Here is a 7,006-nt window from a genome sequence, read left to right on the forward strand (position 1 = left end):
CCCAGGCTCTCCCTTCCTCTGGGAGCTTCAGGAGACTAGTAGGGGCAGCCAGCGCTGTTCATGTCTCAGAAGGCTGATGAGGCAGGAGAAGCTGGGCTAGCAGCTACAGGGATCTTAGCAGGTCTCTCTCCTGGACCAGGCCTACTGAACAATACAGGAGGGGAATGAGGGTCCTGTGTCTCTGAGGAGGGCTGCCCTTGCAGTGCCTGTGACCTGCAGGGGAAGCATGGGCTGAGGTCTAGCCCCCCCTGTTCTTCTCGCATCCCCTCCACCCCCCGTCAAGAGACTGCCTCCAGGATGTTGTCTTCACAGCAATTCCCTCTTTCTCTTCCTCCTTAAATGCCACCTCCCCTGCCATGACCTGAGGAATCTGTATTTTTGCACATCCTCAGGCTGGATGTGTGAGAGACAGGGGGAGGTTGAAGGGATGGAGGTGTAATTATCAGGGGCCCTCTGGCTTCAACACTCCTTCAAGGTAGAGGAGAAATGGAGGGGCCCCGTGGCTTTCTTCTCGCAGTACCCCTATTAGCAGGAGGTCCACCCCTGGGAGCCAAGTCCCCATATGGTGTTCCCCCTTACCTGGGAGGGAGGCATCTCCTACAGACATAGATGGCAGAAAGTGCAGTCAGAGGAAACAACTTCCAGCTAACTAGGAGGAGGAAGCTGAATACTGGGGTACCTGGTGGCAGAAAGATAACAGACTGAGACTGGTTCCTGCTTTTACCACTTGACCCCCAGGCAGGCTCAACCCCACTCATGACATGACTCAGGTACCAAGAATACACCTTGGTGTTGGGGAGAGTCACCTCACCTTTGTGAGACTTAGTGTCCTTATTTTTAAAATGGGGATCATAACATATACTTCAGAATGTTTTGTTATCAAATGAGAACACCCAAGCAAAGCAAATAATAGATGCTTAGTAATTGTCAAATCCAAAAGGCTTTCAGGAGGGTGGGTGAGAATTTGGGAAAATATTTCATATTAACTTAGTTATGTGCAGAAGTATCTGATAATTGGGTGTGTAGTCAGGATCCAGGTGTGTGATGGAAGTAGCATTTGTTGCTATTTGGCACCATGAGCACAATGCTCTGACGAGGTTTCTGTAATTGCTGTTCCATTTTATGGATGAAGAAGCTGAGATGCAGACAGGTGAAGTGCTTTTCCCAAGGTCATACGTGGGGAGCACGGCAAAGCCTCTGCATTTGAACATGGCTTGTCTGTCTCTAGGTCTGAGCCTTTAACTGCTTGGTTATTCTGCTCCCAGTCACCCAAACTCACTTGCTCATCTCCAAGCCTGCTCAGGTGCCTACTCACCTGGGCCAGAGCCTGGTTATTCTGCCACACTTGACAGATGAATAGCCTTTCTTTTTCCCACCCTGACGTGTTGACCAGGAAATGATCGTCTTGGCTGAATGTACCATCTGGATTCTTGGTGGAGACAGGGGCCTCACAGGTCTTGGAGCATTCGTTCCTCTTCAGCCAGGTGATTCGTATGTTTTCAGGGTAAAACCTTTGCACGTGGCAGGTGAGGATGGCCACCTGGAATCCTGGGACGTGATGTGCTGAGATAGTCACTGTGGGCACAACTGAAACAATAAATAGCCCTTCTCTCGTTACTTTCTTCCTTCATGCAAAGCATGCTCAAAGAGCAACCACACATTTCTAGGGAGGTGTGCTGGGTTCTTGGGATACAGCAGTGAGCAAGACAGGAACGGTACCTGACTCATGGAGCTCCCACTATGGTGGGGAGGACAGGAGAAAATAAGACAGTTGCATGACCCCCACAGGGATTGCAAGAGCCTGCAATGGGGGCACATGACCTGTTCCGGAAGAGGGCAGATTAGGAAAGGATTTCCAGAGGAAATAACCTTCAAACAGAAATATGAAAGATAAATACAAATTAACTATATGTGGCAGACTGTGTTTTCCAAAATGGCAACAGTACATACCACATGCCCTTCTAGAACCTTGCCACTCCTCATTGGAGGGAGAGTCTATTTCTGCTCTCCTGAAATCTGAGTGGAACTCTGAGGCTGCCTTGAGAACAGAATGTGGCAGAGATGACATTGTGACTTCCAAGACTGGGTCATTAAAGTTGATATGCTTCTATTCCCCATAGCAAAAACATGGAGCTAACTGTGCTGCCCATTGAAACTGGACTGGATAAAAAAAAATGTGGTGCATATACACGATGGGATATTATGCAGCCATAGAGAAGGACAAACATACGGACTTTGCAGCAACTTGGAGGAATTTAGAGTCTATAATACTCAGTGATCTATCACAAAAACGAAGATCAGAGTATTACATGTTCTCATTCATAAGCAGATCCTGAATATTTACCATAGTACTATAAGAAAGGAATTGGCAGTAGTGGGATACTGGGGTGGGGAGGCGGGGCACAACATCTATAAGGGTACTTGATCTCAAACCAGGCATAGTGAGGATTAAAGGCAGGCCTAAACTTTACCTGTACTATGCCCCCTTTAAAAAAAAGCTGACATGCTTCTACCTAGCCCTCTTTGTCTTTCTTGGGACACACCCCTGGAACACAGCCACCAAGTTATGAGGAAGCCCACACTAGCTCATGTGGACAGATGATAAGGAGGGGCACATGTCAAGAAGAACGGAAGCCCCAAGTCAACAACCAGTACCAAAGGCCAGGCATGTTAGTGATGGAGCCTTCAGGTGATTCCAGCCTGTGAACCATCTGGCTGAGGCCCAGCTATCAAGGAACAGAGACGATCCATCCCTGCATGGCCCTGGCAGAATTCCTGACCCACAACATCCTTGAGCATAGTAATTTGGGATATTTGAAATAACTTTGGAATAATGGAATAAGTTTGGAGTTAAGTTGTTACATGGCTCTAATCATGGAAATATTAGGCAAAAGGGGTTAGAGGAAGGCAGGAGGAAGGGGACAATAGGAGAGAGTGGGGTGCGGCAGGGTATTGCAGCAGAGGGGTGGACCTGGGCAGAGAGGCCCCGAGGTTCCCAGGGTTTTAGAAAGAAGACCAAGGTGAATGAAAGGGTGTATGGGTGAGTGAAGCTGAATTCACAGCCAATCTGAAAACTGGCGACACTTATTGGTGCCCTGGGGGCACTTAAAGACATTCTAAGGAGTACAGACATTACTTTAATAAAAGTAATTTCCTGATCTGTAACCCTCACGTGACTCTTTTCTTAAATTGATCTGCCTGAGAATGAGCATCAAGGCCATCCCCCCTCCCAGCTCCTCCTATTTCTCAATCTTCCTTTTTGCCCTTGACAAAAGAAAGACCTTTCTCACACACATGCTGAATCTAGCTAAGGTGCATTGTCCTTGGAGTGGAGACTTTGGGACCCAAAATGAAAGGATAGTTCAAATGCTGCTGGCCAGGAAGCCTACTTTAATCAAAGCATCATTAACTCCCCCGTCTACCCCGCTGAGCTGATTTCCAATAACATTGGCTATTTTAATAACTATCAAAGTTTGTCACATATTTAGATTATTTCTATCAATTGTAATTCAATCCAAAATAATCCTTTTGATGCTGAGTGTCTTATGGTAATACTTTTTTTTTTTTTGGAGTTGGAGTCTCACTCTGTCACCCAAGCTGGAGTGCAGTGGCACACTCACAGCCACCTCCGAACCCCAGCAGCGACCTGCTGGGCTTCAGTGATCCTTCCACCTCAGCCTTCCAAGTAGCTGAAACTACAGGCGCATACTACCATGCCCGGCTAATTTTTTACTTATTGTAGAGACAAGGTCTCACCAAGTTGCCCAGGCTGGTCTGGAACCTGTGGGCTCAAGCAATCCACTCGCCTCGACCTTCCAAAGTGCTGGGATTACAGGCTGAGCCACTGAGGCTGGCCTAAGAAATTTTTTTAAAAAATTTAATATATAATCACATTTTTGTTGGTGTTCTCTGTGTTTTAATAGTCCTCTGTGATGGATATGTGTATGTATGATATTATAGTCAATGAGAGACTTTCCAATATAAAATATGCTGTGCAATAGGATAAAGTTGTCTCTGGGAGTTAGAATGGAAATACAAATTTAGGAAGTAAAAGGAATGATATAAAATTTCTGATGATTAAAGAAGAACTTCTTTATGTATGTCTAAATGGATTATGGCAGAGGTTAAGTCACTATGATGTTATTTTTTCATTGAATATTTTCAGAGTGATGCAACATTTGTAATATCCCAAGAGCTGTGTCCCACCCAACTATTTAAGCTTATAATGAAAAATTTTCTATGTTAACTTTAAAATTTATGATGGACTACAGAGTTCTTAACAATTATTTTAGGGATATATACACAAAAATGCTTGAAAATTAATGCTGAACATCCCAATAAGGAGTTCCACCCCCCAAGAGTAGTGGTGAGCTACTGTAGGGTTTTAAGCAAAAGAAGAGCATGATCAGGATTCCTTAATAAAATCCCCTTGGCTGCTGGGGCTTTGGGGGATGGACTATAGGAGGCAATGGTAGATATGAGAAATTAATTAAGGCTATTGCAGTTATCTGGGTAAGAGATGGATGCTGGCTTAACCGTGGGTATTAACTTAAGTGATAATCGTGGAAAGAAATGGATGCGTTCAGAAGGGATTTGGGAGGGAAGTTTGACCGAACTTCGTGATGGGTTGGGTGAGAACAAGTTTCTGACTTAGATGACTGGGTTGATGGACAGTGTCTTCACTTACGTGGAGAAGGCAGGAGGAGCTGCCAGTTCAGAGAGGGTGAAAGGAGGAGCACAATGCCCATCTCCTGTCTGACTGCAACTGAATCACCTCTTATGGAGAAGGTTGGAGGCTGCCTTTCTCTGGTATCTACCCATGGGCAGTTCTTACAGGGTGGAGGTTAGAGATAGTCATCTGAAGAGGTGTATCGCTGGATTCAAATTCCAGTGTACTTACTAAAGAGTCATGTGACCCTGGGCAAGTCCCTTCACTTTTCTGGGCCTCTGTTTGCTCAACTGCATGAAGCAGAGATACATAGCTGCCTATGGTTTTATTGGAGCACTCAAGGCTGGAGCACTTGTGGTATCTTTTAGTTAAGCAAAGACAGACTCCTATTTTGGGATGGAGGTATCCGAGTAATGAAGAGTTAAACTCTTGAAGATGATTCCATAAATTAGCTCTGTTGGTGAAGGATGCTGTGCGATTATGGTGCTAGTAATGGGTGCTCTTTAGTTTTCTCTGACTGGAGCTGTAGAGAAAGAAAGCTGGGGCTCTGGACCTCTGGAAGGAATTATACCTGTCTGCAGGAAGTAAATGAGACTCCACCAACCTGGGGTAAGTCGGGAGCTAAGGACAGTGCAGACCTCTGTGAAAGCTTCTGCAAAGGTGAGGGCAGATGGACTTTAGAAACAGTGAAGCTAATTTCCTTTGCCTCTTTTTTTATATTTCTGCAAAGTTTGATTCAACCCAACAGCCTGGGTTTGCTCTGGGGAAATGAACAATGCACTTTGTCCTCATGAAGCCAGAGCTAGGAAGGGGGCATGCATGAGCAACCTGCTTTGCTCCTTACCCTGATGCCAGGGTGGATTTAAGGAGATTGTTTCAGAGGTAGTGACAGGTAGCAAACAATGGTGGCATGGTGGTTTGGACAATGGTGTTAGGAGACATCTGGAGCGTCCAAGTGGGAGAAACTTCCTTTCTGTGTCTCTGAAGCCCTGTATGATCTGGTCCCTGGCCTCTTTCTATTGCGCGTGCCTCAGCCACACTGGCCTCCTCTCTGCTCCTCAGACATGCCTGGCCTTTTCCCCCTTCCCCCATCACAGGGCCTTTGCACACTATGTTTTCTGTGCCTGGAACACATTATTCTTTGCTTGGCTGACTCCATTTTATTTTTCATGCCTTGGTTCAACCACTGCTTCTTCAAAAAGGCATTTCCTGAGTAAACTAGACTTCTCTTGTTTTCATCCACTTCAGCAGTCTGTCCTTTCCCCTCATAGCAAGTATGACAACCATCTGGTTGTTTGTGTCCCAGTTGATGGGTTTTGCACACTCAAAGTGAGGCAGAACCAGGTCTACTAGGTTTACGGTGGATCCGCAGCACCTAGAATGATGTCACCACAAAGCAGATGCTCAATAAACACCTGTTGAACGAGTGAATGAATTTCCACCTCCCAGAGACACTGGAGGGAAGAGAGCTCAGAAAGAAGAGGACCCAAAGAAGGCATTTTGTAGGAAGAGGATGGTCATACAAACCAGGGAACCTCACACCCTCCTTACCAGGGGTTTTGTGAGGAATGAATGGGAGAATGCAGGTGAAGGGGGCACCTGGGGTGGTCACCAGAGGTTGGCTCAGAGTGTGTGTGTGGGGCTTACCTTGGAGGAATTGAGAGGTGTTCACATGCCCTCTGAGGGGGCTCTGCAACTTGGCAGGTGACCTGGGAGTGGATTGAGGAGAAGCCAAGGGTCACCAGGGCAGTGCTGACAATGGTGTAGAAGGAAGTGCCTGCAGGCAGGAAGACTAGAGTCTGAAAGGCTGGAAACTCTGTGCCATCTTCAAACCACTTCACATCTACGTTTTTGGAAAATAAGCGAGTTGATGTGCAGGTGAGGTTCACTAGTTGGCCTGGGCTGGTCCTGTTGGAGGGCCCAGAAACCTTAGGAGGAGAGGGCTGAGCTTTGATCAGGACAAGGCAGAGAGGAAGGAGGAGGGAGGAGAGAAAAATGAAGATGGCGAGTTACTCTCTAGCATGGTACCCACCTTCATGGTTCACCCTGATTGACGTCCCACCCCAATCTCTCATCTCCAGTTTTCTCCTCTTCATAAATTTTGCCATTAATCTTCTTGTTATAACAGCCAACCACTGACCTGACTTTATGTCTCAATTCTTCCAACTCACACTCAAAAATCAGACCATGGTGACCCTGATAACACGCGGATCTGACCGTGTCATTCCCTTGTTCTCTTTCCTCCCTCCCCTTTCTCCTCTCCCTTCTTCCCAAAGTGCATTGCTTGAAAATCATATAGGGCATATAATAAAAACAACAGACCCCTAGTTTTCTCTC

The 7,006-nt window shown here is 46.3% G+C and overlaps 1 pseudogene; it reads right to left on the minus strand.

Moving 5' to 3' along the window:
- LOC103254285 overlaps window positions 1-6,707 on the minus strand; it is a 28,055-nt pseudogene extending 21,348 nt beyond the window's left edge.
- Window positions 6,708-7,006: the final 299 nt, after the last annotated feature.

This window comes from Carlito syrichta, unplaced genomic scaffold, assembly GCF_000164805.1.
Source record: "Carlito syrichta isolate Samal-C Ts95f unplaced genomic scaffold, Tarsius_syrichta-2.0.1 Scaffold274096, whole genome shotgun sequence".
Lineage (NCBI taxonomy): Eukaryota > Metazoa > Chordata > Mammalia > Primates > Tarsiidae > Carlito > Carlito syrichta.